We start from the raw sequence: 19,633 nt of genomic DNA, 5'->3' as shown, positions 1-19,633 counted from the left end.
CAACCCTGAAAATCCTGGATCCCTGGGGGAACTAAATGACCACGATTAGGAGTGTTAAAGTTATAGCTGTTTCTAGCAGTGCTCCCAGAGCTGGGCTGCTGCCAGACCTCAGCATTTTTAATAAAGCGGAGTGAATAGTGGGAGGGAAAATGCCTGGGTATTTGTTTAAATTCAAAAGCAAATTGCAATTCAGTTTTGCTTGCACTGCTCTAGTACTTGCTTCCTGCTAACCTTGAAGTGCATGAACATTATTAGCGCAGATGTTCACTAAAAGCGAAATTCAGGGTCGGTTGTTAGGCCAGTTTTACATCCATGTATCTCCACTGAAGGCAATGGAGCTGCAATCAATCAAACCAGTGTAAACTGGGGAAACGGAGGAGAATCAGGCCCTCTAGCCCAAATGCTCATGTAACTGGCAACAGTAAAGTTAGAATGGTATATTTGACTGTTATGTTTCAATGTGCAATTTACCTCTCTGTCGGTTAGTTACACAAGTCTCATGGCATTGTTTCTGTTTCCCAAACGGATGACTGACCAACACAGGGTGTGAGAATTGTGACTATTACCAGTTAGTGCTTTGTTAGTTAAGTTGGCAAACAAAAAAGGGAAATTTTCTTGAATACATTTTTTGGGCAAATTATTTGTTCAGCTCTAATGCTTACCATGAGGCCTGAGAACAAGGCAATTTCCCAGAGCTGGATGGAAATTAGGATAACTATGATAAATATGTAGCTATTTCCATAGAAGAATGAGAGAAATGTGATCTAGTGGATTATGCTCAGGTGTGATAATCAGGATATCCCGAGTTCTACTTCCAACTAGGACACTGCCTCTCTTTGTAGCTCTAGACAAGTCACCAAGCTTCCGTGCCTCCATTTCCCTATCTATAAAGTGGAATCATACTATTTACTTATCTACTGCACAAGGATAAACTTTGCTGTTTTACACCGAAGCTGATGGTGAATAACTGGAATGTACAACTATTAAGTTCTGAAGCCACAAAGTTGCTCTCTTTTGGGGTGGAGGCAATTCTTCAAATGAACATCTGCCAAAGACATTGAGACAAAATTTGTTAAATGTAAACCTTTTGTGAACCTAGATGGGGCATCCCTGAATGGTCATATCACCCCTCTTGGGGTCCCTGAATATTTCAGATTTCTGATCAAGGATGTCTTTGAATGTGTTAAATCAAACCTCCCTCTGGAATCTCTCCACGTTTCTGCTCTCTGTTCAAGGAATGTCTCACATCTTTGCTCCCTCTCTGAATGTTTCAGGTTTCCAGAGCAATGTGAGGTTGCTGAGTTGGTTTTTACACAGTTCTCCCTTTTCAACTTTTCACCAGCCTCAGGGCTATGGGTTTCTGGAGAGATGGAAAAGCAGACCTTTCTGGGGTGCATTTATCCTGCTTGCTCCTAGTTCTTTCTTGAGCAAGGCAGGTTACTTGTGCCCTCCTATCTGTTTCAGAGTAACAGCCGTGTTAGTCTGTATTCGCAAAAAGAAAAGGAGTACTTGTGGCACCTTAGAGACTAACCAATTTATTTGAGCATGAGCTTTCGTGAGCTATCTGTTAGCATCCTTCTCATCCGCCAGGCTACCTAGCCCAGAGGACAGTGCCATAAGGAGAACATTTCAAATGCGGAGAAGATGCAGTCTCAGAAATGCAAGGCAAGTTGCTTCAGCAGGGAGGAAAGCATCAGAACATGAATGGAAACTAGCAGGAGGAGCTGTGAAAGGCCAAAAGTTTCCAGCCCAAAAAGACTCGGAGAAAGGAAGGGAGTGAGTGTAAAAAGGATTCCCTCTCTCTCTCCCTTCCCTCCCCCGTCCTTCCTCCCCACTCCTCCCTGGGAGATGGGAGAAGAAACTTGGCAAGCCATCTTGTCGCCAATCAATCTGTGGTGTAACAATTAGCACTTAAGCACCACTCACGCTAAACACAGGCTCAGAAAACACTTAAAGAAGAAGAAGGGAAAAAAAAACCCCAACACAGCAACACCGGGGGAAGCTGGAACGGATCAATGCTGCTCAGAACGGGAGGCATTACTGGCGAGGCCGATAGCACTTTAAGTGTGTGCTCTTCACGTCGAGCAATTAGCTGGCAGGACCACCGTAGGGAAGACAACTCCATCACAGGCCCACGCCCTCCCCCTCTGCCCACCGTTTCCCCCAAGAGGTGTTTGATGACAGCTTCATTTGTTAGCATGATTCTATAACTGGCGGCGCCGGCATCCTTTCCATTACAGAAAGGAGTGTGAGGGGAGGTCAGGGAGTGGGCCGTCTTCCCCTCCCCCACACCAAAAAAACCCCTCCCCATCCAGCCATGGTAACAGAATACAGTAGACACGGAGTCTGTCTGCGCACTGGCTAAATTGCTTGTAATGGGTTTTTTAACGTGGTGAAAGAGCCGACTGTTTTCTCGCCTCTAAGAAAGGAAGGAGGAAGTGACTCTGGTGGCTGCGGCCCATCAGATGAAAGTAAACTTTTGTTTAGTAAAGAGCAGCAGACTGCCTTCGGGTTGTTCTCGGTAAGGCTGGACTTTAAAAAAAGGACAGAGGGTAAAAAACAAGCCCTCCCTGCTTCCTGCCCTGTTTCTTGCTCTCAGAACAGCCCTGATGTCTGGCTGCGGTTCCCAGAAACACAGCGGAGGCCTCTTATTAACAGTACAGAGCCTAGTTTTCAGATGGCAACAAAGGGCTGCAGCCTTTAGTGGGACTTCTTGTATGCTTAGTGTTGAGCATGCGCTGAAGTGCCTGGCTGACCTGGGGCCTGTCTCAGGAAGGCACGCACAGCTCTCCTGCGAGGAGATGGAGGGGCTGAGCTTGGGGCAGGGGATGGTCCTGACTCGTGTCTTAGGGCATCCAAACAGCATCTTTGTTACCGATGAACGGTTATTTATCTGGGGCCGAAATGCTGAGCTGACACCTTGATGCAGAATGGGTCACCCCAACTAAGGCGGTATGGCTTAAGAGCATAGTTTTGTATCCCTGCCCATCCTGGCTAATAGCTATTGATGGACCTGTCCTCCATGAACTTATCTAGTTCTTTTTTGAACCCTGTTATAGTCTTGGCCGTCACAACATCCTCTGGCAAAGAGTTCCACAGGTTGACTGTGCACTGTGTGAAGAAATATTTCCTTAAAAATCAGATCCACTGCCAGCATGCAACACATAGTTCACCACGAGGCCAATCTGTCCTGATGCCATACAGGACAGAAAATATTGGTACCTTCTTCCCTGCCTAGCACACCCTCAGAGCAGCAGGGCAGCTTTTCCATTTAGTGCTGGAGAGCTTTAGGAAAGGGTCTGGTTACTAGACCCTGGGGTGGTGCCGCTCAGCTCCCCATCCCCACAAAGGACTTGAGGGGCAGGAGGAAAATGATTAACCCTCTCATCCAGTGATGTTCTCTCTTTGGGGTGGAGCATCCTCCGGGATCCATTGGATTGGATCCCTCTTATTGTCTCCTCATAGGCCTGGTGTGAGCTTGACGAGTTCTCCTGGCTGATGGGGGCAGGCCAGGCCTCCCTAGGAGCCCTGCTGCTCTGGAGTTGTTTGGAGATGGGGGCTCCAGGGTGATGCCACAGGATCTAGGGACAGAGCCTTCTGCTCTCCCCCGAGGGGAGCATTGGTCTGGCAGGCTGCTGAGCCCTCGGCCTCCGCAGTGCTCCCAGGCCCTGCCAACAGGTGGGAACTTGTGTGGGTAAATCGAGGTGGGCTGGCAATCGCATACCTTTTAGCAGCACTCAGTTCACTCGAGGAAATGAAGGCATGCATAAAAATAAAAGGCAACCTCCCCTCTCCCCCGCCCCCCCCCCCCTGAAAGGGCAGTATTCGGCTAGAATAGGGACAGGCCACTGTAGCATCATGGTCCTGGTAATGCTGGACCAAGGTCATGAAGGAATTTGAGCATGGCACTGCCCAGGAGTTCTCTTGGTGCTTTCTACCTTGGTAGTCATATTGTATCACAGCCAGGCAGCCCTGGTGAACAATAAACTCTATGACAGGTTTCAGAGTAGCAGCCGTGTTAGTCTGTATTCACAAAAAGAAAAGGAGGACTTGTGGCACCTTAGAGACTAACCAATTTATTAGAGCATAAGCTTTCGTGAGCTACAGCTCACTTCCTCAGATGCATATCGTGGAAACTGCAGCAGGCTTTATATATACACAGAGAATATGAAACAATACCTATTCCCACCCCACTGTCCTGCTGGTAATAGCTTATCTAAAGTGATTTCCAGCACAAATCCAGGTTTTCTCACCCTCCACCCCCCCCACAAATTCACTCTCCTGCTGGTGATAGCCCATCCAAAGTGACAACTCTTTACACAATGTGCATGACAATCAAGCTGGGCTATTTCCTGCATAAATCCAGGTTCTCACATCCCCCCCACCCCCATACACACACAAACTCACTCTCCTGCTGGTAATAGCTCATCCAAACTGACCACTCTTCAAGTTAAAATCCAAGTTAAACCAGAACATCTGGGGGGAGGGGGTAGGAAAAAACAAGAGGAAACAGGCTACCTTGCATAATGACTTAGCCACTCCAAGTCTCTATTTAAGCCTAAATTAATAGTATCCAATTTGCAAATGAATTCCAATTCAGCAGTTTCTCGCTGGAGTCTGGATTTGAAGTTTTTTTGTTTTAAGATAGCGACCTTCATGTCTGTGATCGCGTGACCAGAGAGATTGAAGTGTTCTCCGACTGGTTTATGAATGTTATAATTCTTGACATCTGATTTGTGTCCATTTATTCTTTTACGTAGAGACTGTCCAGTTTGACCAATGTACATGGCAGAGGGGCATTGCTGGCACATGATGGCATATATCACATTGGTGGATGTGCAGGTGAACGAGCCTCTGATAGTGTGGCTGATGTTATTAGGCCCTGTGATGGTGTCCCCTGAATAGATATGTGGGCACAGTTGGCAACGGGCTTTGTTGCAAGGATAAGTTCCTGGGTTAGTGGTTCTGTTGTGTGGTATGTGGTTGTTGGTGAGTATTTGCTTCAGGTTGCGGGGCTGTCTGTAGGCAAGGACTGGCCTGTCTCCCAAGATTTGTGAGAGTGTTGGGTCATCCTTTAGGATAGGTTGTAGATCCTTAATAATGCGTTGGAGGGGTTTTAGTTGGGGGCTGAAGGTGACGGCTAGTGGCGTTCTGTTATTTTCTTTGTTAGGCCTGTCCTGTAGTAGGTAACTTCTGGGAACTCTTCTGGCTCTATCAATCTGTTTCTTTACTTCTGCAGGTGGGTATTGTAGTTGTAAGAAAGCTTGACAGAGATCTTGTAGGTGTTTGTCTCTGTCTGAGGGGTTGGAGCAAATGCGGTTGTATCGCAGAGCTTGGCTGTAGACGATGGATCGTGTGGTGTGGTCAGGGTGAAAGCTGGAGGCATGCAGGTAGGAATAGCGGTCAGTAGGTTTCCGGTATAGGGTGGTGTTTATGTGACCATTGTTTATTAGCACTGTAGTGTCCAGGAAGTGGATCTCTTGTGTGGACTGGACCAGGCTGAGGTTGGTGGTGGGATGGAAATTGTTGAAATCATGGTGGAATTCCTCAAGGGCTTCTTTTCCATGGGTCCAGATGATGAAGATGTCATCAATATAGCGCAAGTAGAGTAGGGGCTTTAGGGGACGAGAGCTGAGGAAGCGTTGTTCTAAATCAGCCATAAAAATGTTGGCATACTGTGGGGCCATGCGGGTACCCATAGCAGTGCCGCTGATCTGAAGGTATACATTGTCCCCAAATGTGAAGTAGTTATGGGTAAGGACAAAGTCACAAAGTTCAGCCACCAGGTTAGCCGTGACATTATCGGGGATAGTGTTCTTGACGGCTTGTAGTCCATCTTTGTGTGGAATGTTGGTGTAGAGGGCTTCTACATCCATAGTGGCCAGGATGGTGTTATCAGGAAGATCACCGATGGATTGTAGTTTCCTCAGGAAGTCAGTGGTGTCTCGAAGGTAGCTGGGAGTGCTGGTAGCATAGGGCCTGAGGAGGGAGTCTACATAGCCAGACAATCCTGCTGTCAGGGTGCCAATGAGTGAGTTTGTGTGTGTATGGGGGTGGGGGGGATGTGAGAACCTGGATTTATGCAGGAAATAGCCCAGCTTGATTGTCATGCACATTGTGTAAAGAGTTGTCACTTTGGATGGGCTATCACCAGCAGGAGAGTGAATTTGTGGGGGGGGTGGAGGGTGAGAAAACCTGGATTTGTGCTGGAAATCACTTTAGATAAGCTATTACCAGCAGGACAGTGGGGTGGGAATAGGTATTGTTTCATATTCTCTGTGTATATATAAAGCCTGCTGCAGTTTCCACGATATGCATCTGAGGAAGTGAGCTGTAGCTCACGAAAGCTTATGCTCTAATAAATTGGTTAGTCTCTAAGGTGCCACAAGTCCTCCTTTTCTTTTTGCGAATAAACTCTATGTGCCTCCCTTGAGTTGGCTTGTATCCGAAGAGCTCTCTGTTTAGAGACCTCTTCCACTGGCCACCACCCAGATAGGAAGGGGGAAGCTCAGATGGTCTTTCACTAATCAGCAAGTGGCATTAAAATGGAAAGGGCTGGCCCCTTCAATTATTAATCACCAGGGAAGGTGTGGGCAGGCAGACAAGCTTGCTTCACTCCCTGGGACGGAAGCCCTTGGCTAGACACAGCAGCAGGTGAGCAAGATAGATGGGCTGAAGTGGCCCACTAAAGCTTATGCTCTAATAAATTTGTTAGTCTCTAAGGTGCCACAAGTACTCCTGTTCTTTTTGCAGAGACAGACTAACATGTCTGCTACTCTGAAACCAAGATAGGTCTGTGCATCCCGTGTGGGCACTGAATACAGCTTGTGATCCATGGCATATTGCTTGGGGAGAGGCAGAATTATTAACTTTGACCCTACAGGGGTGACTGACATTCTGCAGGGTGTTAAAGACCCTGGGTTCAACCCTGCCCTCAGGCTAATTTGGGAAACAAACACAACCTCAAAGTTAGGCCCTGAAAAAAGGAGAGGGGAGGCTGATGAATACAACTCTCTGTGCTACTGACACTAGAAGCTGCTACAAAGCTTTGGGCAGGCTTTTCTGCCACACAGGAGGCTTTAAGATGATGTCAGATAGGGCCATTAAAGCTGTGCAAACGATGACAAGCACCTGGGGGAGTCATGGGAGACTCTTAATGGGTTTGTTTTGGACGTGTCTGCTGGAGCTGCTGAATGAGGCCCATGAATTTTAAAAAGCCACTAGTAAACTCTCTGTGCCTGTTAAAATGAGTGTTTTACCCTCCTTCTTTGTTCCAACCCACTACAGATCTGACACACTGGATGCTCGTGAACATGTGTTTGCAGCTCACTCACTTGCCTAGATGCACTAGGGTTTGTGCCATAAAGCACCAAGACCGTTGGATGGACTGAAGTCTCCCAAACCCGTGGTATAAGGAGATGGCTTCCATAGAAACAAACCATTGAACTACAACTGCTGGGAAGAGCAATGCAAGCTGAGCGCAGCATGTCCGTGGACACAAGCAGGTCATTGTAGAGGGAAAATAAGAAGTTGAATGCACAATGGAAGAGAGCTAGCATAAGAGTAGTACAAGGCCTATGCACCACTTAAGTCCTGAAGTTTTATGTGAGACTTAAGTGATTCATAGATTTTGTGCTGGCCCTCTGCACAGAGGTGAATTTCACCCCAAATGGTTAATTGCACCAATTTAGAGCAGGAGACATAAATGCAGGCCATTATTGATTCACATAAGAACATAAGAATGGCCCTACTGGGTCAGACCAAAGGTCCATCTAGCTCAGTATCCTGTCTTCCGACAGTGGCCAGTGCCAGGTGCCCCAAACGGAATGAACAGAACAAGTCATCATCAAGTGATCCATCCCCTGTTGCTCATTCCCAGCTGCTGGCAAACAGAAGCTAGGGACACCATTCACATTTCCAACAATAAAAGAAGGGAACCAGACAGGTCTCAGGTTGCCACTGTCTACAGTTGACCAAGAGAAGGTTCCATGAAAGTTTTGATCAGCAAAGAATTTAATCTAAAACAGGGAAATTAGAGATGATCCCAACTAGCAGATCCAGATCCAGTCCTGAACTTCCTCCAAACTGTGGAGGTCTTTGGCTTTGAGTTCATTTCTAGTGGGAGTGCATCACAGCAGTCCCTTGCAAACTCCAGGCCAGGGCTTCGGGAGTCATTGTGCAGCATTAGTCTTTCTGTGTACTAGAGAGAACCAGAGGATCTGTCTGTATCCAACAGACCCAGTAGAGAATCTCCCTTTGTATTACAGGAACTTCTATCGAACAGTTAGAATTGTACCTCAAATGGCCACATTCGTACAGAAGCATGTATATATACATTACTCACATATCATGCTACCCGACCCACTAGACCACAACTCCTGTGGAGGGCCTGCCAACAACAGCTCCTAAAATATCCACATGAGAGCATTGCAAAGCTGCCCATAATTCATCCCTTGGGGAGACGGCCAGTGCTTGGCTTGCATTGTAGTTTACATGTGTGCAAAATAGATGTAAAAACACCATGACACCAGCCTTTTCCACCCAGGTGGCACTGTTGTAAATGACAACACCAGGTTCTGGGGGAGGGCACAGTCAGGCCCCCAGTTAACAAAACGGGTTACGTTAGTGCTGGTTGGAAGATGGGATGAATTTGTTGGGCAAATTTTCACCAAAATGATTGACCCTTTCTTTTGTTGGAAAATTTTGAAATTTAACATTTTTTGATGTGGCCTACTTAATTCTTTGTCAGGTATGAAGCTGAGGATTATTCATGGTTTTTGCTGTGGTATTATCAGTCATGTATGGTGTTACCTGATGCCTTTATGATGAAGTGTCACATATCGCCATTGAAACTTGGCTCTCAGCTCCCATGTAGGAATGCACAGCTCTTCTGTTGAGTTACCCTAAGCTCGGGTCCTGTATTGAGATGCAAGGTAATTACTTCTGAGTCATGCTGGCAGCTGGGTCCATTCTCTAAGTAGACTATCAAGGGGATGGGAATGTCTCTTTGGGCCTGAGGGAATGAGAATGGAATAGGTCTGAGAGGAAAACTTTTGAAAAAGCCAAGCTTGAGGAGAACTCTTAGGCTTAGGTTTATTCTGTGTTATGTTCTTGAGTTACCAATAGCAGAATATTGTGGGAAGGGGATGAGTTTGGGCTGCTAGCTCAGGGTCTGAATGCATGATTCAGCCCATTCACAGGGCAAAAATAAAACTTTGGTTCTTTTCACTTTGAGGCAGCATCTCCTCCAAAGTGGGTGAGTCAGATGCCTCCAAACAGGATCTTGGTGACACAATGGGGAATCTATGGTTTGAAATACAAAGGTGCATAGATATATCCCCAGAGTGCGTGGCTAAGCCTAGGAACCAGTCTCCAGACTCTCACATGGCAGCACGGAATCTCCTACCATGAAACCACTGGTGCTGTTTTACTCTCATGTCACAAATAAAAGTGCTACCTCTCCTTAGGATCATAGAATATCAAGGTTGGAAGGGGCCTCAGGAGGTCATCTAGTCCAACCCCCTGCTCAAAGCAGGACCAATCCCCAATTTTTGCCCCAGATCCCTAAATGGCCCCCTCAAGGATTGAACTCGCAACCCTGGGTTTAGCAGGCCAATGCTCAAACCACTGAGCTATCCCTCCTCCCTCCTTCATATTCCCAAACCCAGGCAGAACTTGTGTTCCTTCCAATCAGTTCCTGGGGCAGGTGGTTTTGTGGAGGTGTTGTAGACTTTAAATGATGGCTGGAGAAGGAAATGCTCCATGTATCAGCATTCTCCCTGCCTCTGCTGTGCTAGCGGGTTGCAGGAGAAGAGAATATCTGGCAATATGGTCAGTGCTCTGCACATCATCCCTGCTGTGGCTCCTCAGACTCAAAGAGCACCAGTGTGCTGGAAGCATCACCTGGAGGAAAATCAACTTGAAATGTTTTCACTCCCAGCCACCACCTTCCAACTCTGGTTGCTGAGAGGAGAAGAAAAAGGCTTTTAACACCATTCAGTGACCCAGCCCTAAGTACACTCTCCTGGATTTGCACTAGCTGGGGAGAGAGGTCAGCTCCGGGGGGCTTGGAAGAGTGAGAGAAACCGTGTCAACAGGCTGTTCCCGCCATGTCTGAGTGGTGAATGATGAGCGTGTGACACAGCAAAGGCAGCAAGGGTGCTCACCTGGAAAATGTTGCAAGAAGGCTGTCATGGATGTTTAAGTGCTGACAAGATGTGTCTGAGATATCCTTGCAGTGCATTTAGGAAAACAGCAGTCTCTCTCTCTCCTGGTTCATGGTTCAGAAGAAAGCCTGCAAGCCTGGTTCGTGGTGAGGAAGGTTGCAGCAGGTTATGTAGCTGAAGGGGGAACTGGAATTATTTAGCACAATGAAATGCTGCTTTCTGTGGGGATATAGTGCCCTCAACATTCCCTGCTCCTTGGGCTTGATTCAAAGCCCCCTGAAATCGGAGGGAATGCTTTCATTGGCTTCAATGGACTTTAGATCAGGCCCAGTTTCACCAGTGTCCCCAGATCATTAACCCACTCAGTCCACTGTGGTGTTTCTTCCTCTGGGAGGTTGTCCCTGGCTTGGCTCGGTTGCCTGCGGTGTGTGTCTCTTTTGGTTGGCAAACACAGCCCAGAGTCTTTTGCACTTCTGAGGAGAAATGATTCAGAAATGAGGAGAAATGAGAAGAATCTGCACTTCTGAGGAGAAATGATTCAGGTCTGGTCTGACAATGGAAACTGCAGGACTACTGGGGGGCCTGTTGGGATATGAAGTCCTTGGCTTCGTCTGTACCCGAGGTGGTGGTGTACAGTCACTGGAGCCAGAGGGGCTAAGTCTCATACCAACGTCACACAGGAATGTGAGGTAGCAGTAGGAATTGAACTCGATTCTCTGGCATCCCAGTGGTGTGCCTTAACCACAAGCCAACACTACTTCTCAATGTAGAGCAATGATTTGGTAGCAGCTTGCCTGTAAAACTGATGAATCTTATAAATCCCCTAGATGGTTTTGAAAATCTGAACCCTACTATTTATAGGTATTGTTATTATTATGGTAGCACTTAAGAACCCTATGGATGAGGACTTCGTTTTGCTAGGCGCTGTACAAACACAGACCAAAAAGATGGTCCCTGCCCCAAGGACCTTACAATCTAAGTAAGTCATGAGACAATGGGTGGCTAGAGAAGGACAGCAAGAGGAGACAATATTGGTCAGCATGATTGGCAGTGGTCTCAGCACAGCAGTTGCCTCACCATTGTCAAATGTTTCGCAGGCATCACAGCAAAGGAGGGTTTTGAGGAGGGACTCGAAGGTGGATAATGAGGTAGCTGTGTGGGTATTTATGGGGAGATCTTTCCCTAAGGGGCAGCAAGGGAGAAGGCACAAGGGGCTTCTTTGAAAGTGTACTTTGGCATATTTTGACCCACCCTGCAGCTTTAGAATCCCATCTCTCCTGAAATGTATCGTTGAATATCAATAACTTTTCCACAGAAACTCTGTGCTTCTCTGCAGGAAAAGTGGAATTTTAAGTTGTCAGAACTTCTAATGGGAATTATAGGTCTGTTGTCCCCTTGTGGGCTAGTCGTCAATTAAATAGCAGAGTGGAGATGAGACTGGGTAAGTAATGCATGTGAGGGGAGATCGTGGGCTGCTTCTTTTTTTAACAGGTGTATCAGCTTCCCCAGGTAAAGACGGGCTTATAGCTGAAATCAGAGTGAGGATGTGCCACCAGTGGCATGGTAGAAAATACCTCATGCACCGGCAACACAAATCTACTGTCTTTCAATAAGACGAGATGTCCAGATTCTGACTTCCCTTATACCAGTTTGATGTTGGTGTAACACCATTTACTTCACAGGAATTGCTCCTGATTTACACCCTGGTAAGAGAGATCAGAACCAGACCCTTAGACTTTTATTGATCTGACCTCTATGTCTCAGCAGAATCAAGGTAAAGGGTTGAAGTTTTCCTTGGCTTTTCAAGGGGCAGAAATTTGAATCTATTTTTGTTTCTCTCCTGTCACTCGCTCTCTTAATTACTTGACTTCTGTCCTTTCCCACTAGTCAGATGGGAGAACTTTGCAATGTTTAGCCCTTGAGCCTGACCTTGCATCCTTACAAAGACCAGAGGAGAGGAAAGAGGTTTAAATGGATTTAATTGGGGAAATCTTTGCCAATCAGCCCCTTCCCATGGGTCACATGACGGGGGGGAGGGAGGTTGAGCTGGGGCCCCAACTAGTTTGTCAGGATTGCAAGGATGGAGGGAAGGGGAATCTGGTCACGTCAGAGCCGTGCAGCTGTCAGGCTGGGTTACCCAGCAGACAGGAGACAGTGCCTGCAGGAAACAGAGATAGTTCCCACCTGTCCTGAGCTAATGAGGATGTTTCTGATGTCAATAAATGTTTCCTGACCACAGCAAAGGGACAGCAATCTCAGCAGCCTGCCTATCCTGAACAAGAGAGGAGAAAGAATTGAAGGATGAGAGAGAAGCTCAGGTGGGGGAAAGAGGAGAGAACTTGACGAAAAAGAATGGAAAAAGTTTGGCTGAACAGGAGATTAGAGGAGGGGGAGAGAAAAAAGAGAGAACAGAAGGAAGAGGAAAGCGGGGAGAAAAGATGGCAAGAGAGAAAAGGGAAAAATGTAGATGGAGGAGAAAGAAAGTAAAGTAATTGAAGGAAAGAGAATGGGTGAAGAAAGAGAGAGGTGATAGGAAGAGAGAGCAAGAAGAAAGGAGAAAAAAGACAGAGGGGTGTCGGCTTGACAGGGCCCCTGGAATGTAAACCAACAAGAAGAGAAGTGACACTGTTTGCCCTGGTAGAGGCTGGAGTGGAATATGGCGAAGCTGAGTCCATGGTAAGATGCTGAAGGTCGGGATGGTGATGTGTGAGCAAAACAGTAGGTGGGAAGCTTGCACAAAGAAAATGCTGGCTCGGGAGCAGGGTCTCTTAGCATTTCTCTAAAAGCACCTTGCCAAGGTGGGTCAGTGTCGTTATTACCTTCATTTTAAAATTGGGGAAACTAAGGCACGAGGAATTGAAGTGACTTTGTCCAATTTGCAACATTAGGGCAGTGCCAGAGCCAGGAATAGAACCTGACCCCCAGTCCAGTGTTCTATCCATGAGTTCACTGTGCCTCCCACATGCTCCCAACCTTTGATTAATTAGGAATGTCTGGAGTGGGGATCATAGGGATTATACCAAACTGGTGATTGTTTACAATCTACCCCTGTATCCTGCTAGTTCAGCAGGTTCTTAGCATCCAGTTTTTGAAAAACATTTCAGTTTATTCTGAAGAATTCTCCTTCCTCTTGGAAACCCACCTTTCCTGTCCCAATTAATGACCTGAGGGAAACGAATCTCAGCAGTGTCCCATTGTATCTTAAATATCCTCAGCACTTAGATGGTTCCCATCATAGAGAATCACGCACATCACAGTTTTTAATTTACTTATCCTTACCACGCTCTCTGCGACACAGATCAGTATTATCCCCATTTTACAGATGGGTCACTAAAGAACAAAGAGGCTAAGTGACTTGCCCAGGGTCGCACAATAAGGCTGTGGCAGAGCAGGGAGTTGAACCCAAGTCTTTCCAAGCCTAACCTAGTGCCATAACCACTGGACCATCCTTCCTTTCTTACTCACAAATCGCATACCTGGCCAATAAAACAGCATACACCAAAATAGCTCAACTATTTGCTGAAAGCAATTTTTGGGTGTAGATCAGATTGTCACATTCACAGTCCTTGTTAACCAAGACAACGCCAGTTGAGATCTGTTCCATTGACTATCACAGTTCAAAGATACTGAGAAACCATCCCTCCCATGAACTAAGTCAACAGAGCCACGATTTTCACAAGAGCTCACTCTCTCCTTTAGGCACTGAAATAGATGGTCAGATTGTCCAGAGCTCAGCATATCGGCTGCAGGTTGTTCATCTGAGCTGTTCAGAAAATTTGGCTGTAAGTGTCACAAAGGAAGCTGCAAGGAGCTGAATGCTTTAGAAAATCCGGGCCCATTGGTGGGTACTCATAGCTTAACATCCCGGCTCTGAGAAGTTTTAATAATCTGGCCCTGGAGTTGAAGGTGCTTATCTCCTTCTAGGGCTCCAACATTTGTGCTCTTGGTTAGTTACACAGGTCATGTGGTATCGTTTCTGTTCCTCGATTGGATGACAGATGCAGTTACCCCAACACTTAACCAACACATTTTCCATTGCTGGAAATTTTAAAATCAAGATTGGATGTTTTTCTGAAAGATCAGCTGTGGTTCAAACAGGAATGAACTCAGGGAAGTCCTATGGCCTGTGTTATGAAGGTCAGACCAGATCAGCGGTTCTCATACTGTGGGTCATGACCGCAAAATGGGTTGTGACTCCATTTTGATGGGGTCGCCAGGGCAGAAAGTCCCAGCCTGGAGCCCCATGACTGGCAGGGGCTGAAGCCCCAGCCAGGAGCCCCGAGCTGGGATGAAGCTCTGAGTCCTGAGCTCTGCGCCCAGCAGGGCTGAAGTCTCCCACCTTGAGTGGGGTTGAAGCTGTGAGCCTCGCGGGGCTGAAGGAAGGGGGTCGCAATTTTTTCTAGTGGGGGGAGGTCATGATTTTTTTTTAAGTCCAAATGGGGTTTCCAGCACAAAACGTTTGAGAAACACTGGACTAGATTATCATAAAGGTCCCTTGTGGCTTTATAATTAATGAATCCAATGTGAACTGTGAATTTTACAATGAAATGTTCTATTCAAAATTCATTCTGTGTTGGGTAGTCACACAAGGTAACCAGAAACAATAACATGTGACTTACTGTATGTGATGGAGCAACAGAGTATGAGTTGTATATTCAGTTACGTAATTCAAACAATCTACAAATCCAGCACTTTTCAACCTTAATTTGGTCTCCTTGTGTTTATGCCTTAAAAAGTCTCTCTCTTCATTACAAAATATTTCTGTTATGACAGTATATAACATAATACAAAATGGAATTTCCTCTTCAATCTTATGTACAGTCTGGTACAGTATATATAGTATTCAAACTTGGCTTGATTTATCTTTAATTACCAGTAAAATCTACCGAACAAGTCTAGCTCAAAGAAGGGCTGAGCTAACCCTGCCTAGCTCTGAACCTATGAGATTTGAGACTTTATATGCCTAATGTCTCCGTTGCTACTCTGTGCACGTTTTTGCATTTTTTTTTTCCAATCGGCTTCTGTCTGCAGAAAATTATGCCCCTCTACGTCCCAGTTCACACTATGTAGTTTGAAAAACTCCCACCTCTCCCTGGACTTGGTGGAAAGCAATTGAACACTAATACAACGGGGGATGTTCTTTGCCGCTTTCTTCTGCTCCTCCAAGCAGGGAACTTTCAAAAATACTTCTTCATAAGTCTTAAGGTCAGGAGGGGCCACTATGATCTTCTGAGTAACAGAAGCCAGAGAACCTCACCCAATAATTTCTGCATCAAGCCTATAACATCTCTTGGAACAGGAGCATCTCTTTTAGGGCCTGTCTTCACAGGAGTTGGGAGGGTGCTTCCCAGTGCAGGTAGACAGACGTGGGCTAGCTCTGCACAAGCGAGCGTGCTATAGCTAGCAGTGTGGCCCCAAGTGGCACAGGTGGCGATTCAGGCTAGCCATCCCAACTACTCACCCAGGGGGTCAAGGCAGGGTTGTGCTCAGGTGGCTAGCCCGAGCAGCTGTGGCTATGCTGTTATTTTTAGCATGCTAGCTCAAGCAAAGCTAGTGCGTCTGTCTGCTTGCACAGGGAAGCATCTTCCTAGTTGTGCTTTAGACATTCCTGAAAGGGATGCATTCTTGACTTAAAGACTGCAAGTGATGGAGAATTCACCCGAAGTGTTGTACAAGCAACAAACATTAACTAACAAACCATCACACCTCCCTGTCCTGTAGGCAAGTATTATTATCCTTGATTTACATGTAGTGAAACAGAGACACCCAAGAGGATAAAAGACTTGCTGAAGATCATGCAGTAATTCTGTGGCAGGGCCAGGAGCAGAACTGAAGTTTCATGATGCTTAATGCACTGTCAGCGTACCTCCCAGGCATGTCTCTCCATTCCTGTGTGTCATCCTTTTTCCATGACAAATTTACATGCAGCCAACTGGCTCTATCATCTACAGCCACAGATCCAGGTCAGGGGAGAGAGAGGTTGGTCAGTCAATCACCCAGTGCTTCTTTCAGCTTGTGCATCAAATCACAGGCGTCATGTGCTTAGTGTGTCATCCTGCCAGGTGCTGCTGCTGTTCCAAACCCACTTCTCCATATTTCATCACCAAGGCGTGACGACGTAAAACTCTTAAGCACTTGAAGTCCTGCTGACTTCAATGGGATTACTTGTGAGCTCAAAGCAGAGCACATGTGTAAATGCTGTGTTGGCCCAGTGAATGCCTGATATTTGTGACATAGTGCTAGTAATCTGACAAGTGGGCCAAGTGCCTACTGTGGGGTGAATTATCTCTGCAACTCCCTGTGCCAGCAAATGGCAATGTCAGAAAATAAGGTCTGTTTTGTATTAAGCCAGCGTCATTCACCTGTATGAAGTAAACACTACTCCATTTTACAAAGGGGGAAAAACTGAGAACTGTTAAGTAACTTTTCCAGGGGCCACTGTGGTCTAGTGCAGTGGTTCTCAAAGCCAGTTCCCCGCTTGTTCAGGGAAAGCCCCTGGCAGGCTGGGCCGGTGTGTTTACCTGCTGCGTCCGCACGTTCGGCCGATCGCGGCTCCCACTGGCCGCGGTTCACTGCTCCAGACCAATGGGGGCTGCGGGAAGTGGCACAGGCCAAGGGACGTGCTGGCTGCCCTTCCTGCAGCCCCCATTGGCCTGGAGCGGTGAACCGCGGCCTGTGGGAGCCGTGATCAGCCAAACCTGCGGACACGGCAGGTCAACAAACCGGTTCGGTGCGCCAGGGGCTTTCCTGGAACAAGCGGTGGACTGGCTTTGAGAACCACTTGTCTAGTGGACAAGGATTATTGGCCCCCACTCCTAAAACATCTGAGTGCTGATTCTGGTTCTGGCGCCGGTTCGCTCTGTGCCCTTCAACAAATCACTGAGTCTTAGTTTCACTAGCTGTAAAATGGGGGCAGTGACATTTACTGCATAGGACGGATGGGATGCCAAACCAAATAATGTTTGGCTTGGTTTGTTCCTTTAGAACTCACTGAAATTTTCAAGACAAGCCAAGTTTGAACATATGGAACAATTGCAGTTACACATAGTACTCAAAAATGGCTGAACATAGTTTGTTAAAATCTATTTTAGAAGAAAATAACATCTGGGCAAAGTCCAAGCATGGATGCCTTCTGGCCAAAAGGAATTTGTTTGAGAACATTAAGAGCAGTTGGAAAAGGAGGGATTGTAAGGTACCTTTCAACTGTAGACTGGTTATTTCTGCCAGAGTTATATAGATGATTTTTCCTTATTATGTACTATTGCGCTTTGTGGTTCTGGTTGGAAGTGCGTGAGGATGTTCTTCCAGCCAGAAGCAGGAATACTGAGAGTCTCTCACAGAAATCTGTTTGAATGAGATTTTCCACTCCAGTTTGGATAAAGTATAAAGATGGAAAATGCTTGTCTAAATGAAACCTCTGAGCCTTTTGAGGTTTGCTCGACACTAGAGTTAATGGCATAGTTAACTTACCCTCAGATTAATAAGTATTTTCACAAATAAAAGCACTGAGTTTGGCTCACTATGATTCTTGGGGTCATATTATTTATTCATTAATAATCGGATGACTGTGGATATTAGTGAAAATGGTTACGAGTGCTGTCAATTTAATGAATTTTAGTAGAAATGGGTAATTGACCTGAAAATTCATACTAGGAGTCCATAATTTATTGTTGCTGTTTCAAACTTTTCTTCTTGAGTCAGGGAGCAAAAACAATACACTGTGACTTATGAGACCCAACTGCACATCGTGAACAGCAAAGACTGAAAATTGTTTGGTAGTCCTCACAATGGTTCTCAAACTTCATTGCACCGCAACCCCCTTCTGACAACAAAAATTACTACAGGACCCCAGGAGGGTGGACAGAAGCCTCAGCCTTCCCAACCCCTCCCACTCCGGGTGGGGGGTGGTGGGGCAAAGCCAAAGCCTGAGTCCCATTGCTGAGCCCATGCCCAAGCCTGAGGCCACGTGCGGGGGCGGGAGAGGTGGGGTGGGGGAGCAGGGGAAACTGAAACCCAAGGGCTTCAGCCCCAGGTGTGGGGGCCTGTAACCTGAGCCCTGCCACCCTGGGCTGAAGCTCTCAGGTGTCAGCTTTCACCCTGGGCCAAGGGGCTTGGGTGTCGGCTTCAGCCCCAGCAAGTCTAATGCCAGCCCTGGTGACCCCACTACAATGGGGTCCCTACGCACAGTTTGAGAACAGCTGAACATGCCAATGCCTCCCTTCACACCTGGTACTAATCCCTTATCAGCCTACTCAGCATTAAGCCCAAGGATTGGGCAGGGAGAAAAAACGAATTCATCCTTCCTTTCCTCGAGGTGATGCCTGTAGGTCAGATTCAGGCACTTTGGGGAAGCTTGCGGGAGTGCTGCCTATGCAGTTCGGGGTCTGTAGATAAAGATAACTTCAGGCTCCAGTCAGGTGTCGCCCTGCAACATCCCACTATTGCTGCTCCTGGGCAGGAGCAGGAATGGGGAGCCATCAACTCATTTCCTTTCCAAGTTTATTTCTGAGTTGAAGTCTGAACACTCCGAATCTGAGTTTTATTCACACAAAGAAGCCTCCCTGCAAATTCCAGCGGAGGTGGATTGTGGATCAGGCTTTTTAAGGGAATTCTCCCGCTCGGTCCCTGTTTGGAGCTGGGCTGTGGGGGAGAGGTACAGCGGAGCTCTGAGGAGGTCAAATAAACTCAGCCCTAGTGTCTAAGAAGCTTCTATAGAGCTTCAAGACATTGGGTCTTTCTCCCCTCTCATCTCCACCCCCCTTTTCCCTTTGAAGAAGCGTGTGTTGATGTAAACGGACAAGGCAGGGAGTCAATAAAGAGGGTATCAGAGAGCCTAGGAGGAGATTGCCTGCAGCAACAGGGAAGACACAATTACTGCAACAACTGTCCAACCAACCACAGCTAGGAGACTCCACTTAATCTAATTGAGTGTGAAGGCAGGCTGGAGACACAGGACCCGCTCTTCTCTTCCCCCCTCCCATAATATAGACACTATTGGCTGCTAATTGGCGCCAGTGGGCTGGTGCTAATTGTGCTAATGCTCTTGGTCTGAGGGAGAGGCATGTGAAGGATGAAGGGGTATGCTGGGGAAAAGGAGGAGGGGGAGAGAGAGACAGTGGTCATAAAAGTTGGAACAGGGCTTTAATTTCATATCAAATATTTAAGTAAGTGAATGGAGGATCTGTGAACTCTCTTTGTGGTAATCCTCAAAAGGCCTTAGAGAATAGGCCCCCTGTGCTGACAATGACTATGAAGAGTGCTGTGTTCTCCCATCCCCATCTTTGTTTAATTAATTGTGTGAATTGCTAATGCCCCTTTCTCTCTCTCCCTCTTCCCCCCCACCTTGTGTTTTCTGCCACTGCTGCTCCTTATTTCAGACATGGAGCCTTTATTGTATATTATTGGAGTAGCTCTTAGGAGCCCTTGTCATGGACCAGCTCCGCTGTGCCAGGCACATGCCAAACTTT

The 19,633-nt window shown here is 46.8% G+C and overlaps 1 long non-coding RNA gene across 1 annotated transcript in view; it reads right to left on the bottom strand.

Annotated features, from left to right (window-relative positions):
- Positions 1-19,633, bottom strand: part of LOC311531589 — a 173,384-nt gene that overhangs the window by 20,248 nt on the left and 133,503 nt on the right. The gene's annotated exons all lie outside the window — the stretch shown is intronic.

The sequence above is a fragment of the Lepidochelys olivacea genome (genome assembly GCF_965140295.1).
Source record: "Lepidochelys olivacea isolate rLepOli2 genome assembly, chromosome: 15".
Classification (NCBI taxonomy): domain Eukaryota; kingdom Metazoa; phylum Chordata; order Testudines; family Cheloniidae; genus Lepidochelys; species Lepidochelys olivacea.
Note: the sequence above shows the minus strand (reverse complement) of the source record. Positions and strands in the feature narration are given on the sequence as shown.